This window comes from Myotis davidii, unplaced genomic scaffold, assembly GCF_000327345.1.
Source record: "Myotis davidii unplaced genomic scaffold, ASM32734v1 scaffold143, whole genome shotgun sequence".
NCBI classification, from domain to species: domain Eukaryota; kingdom Metazoa; phylum Chordata; class Mammalia; order Chiroptera; family Vespertilionidae; genus Myotis; species Myotis davidii.
The window spans coordinates 5,744,480-5,744,707 of NW_006294876.1; positions in this window are offsets into that span (position 1 = coordinate 5,744,480).

The following is a 228-nucleotide window of genomic DNA, read 5'->3' on the forward strand; positions in this document are numbered from 1 at the left end:
CAAATACATTTTTAAAAAAATTTAAATTCAGACATGAAAACCTGAAGGTGGGCCCGCATAGTGTGGCACCTTTTCTGAGAGTCAAACACTGTGCTGGGCTCCTGTCCTGGTTCTGTGGCCTCCTGTGCCCTTCAGGTCCCTCCATGATGGGACCTTTCCAGGCCTGTGTCAGAGAGAAGGGCACAGCCTCGAGTATCGGGCTGGCCAGGGGCAGGGCGATTGCGCGGC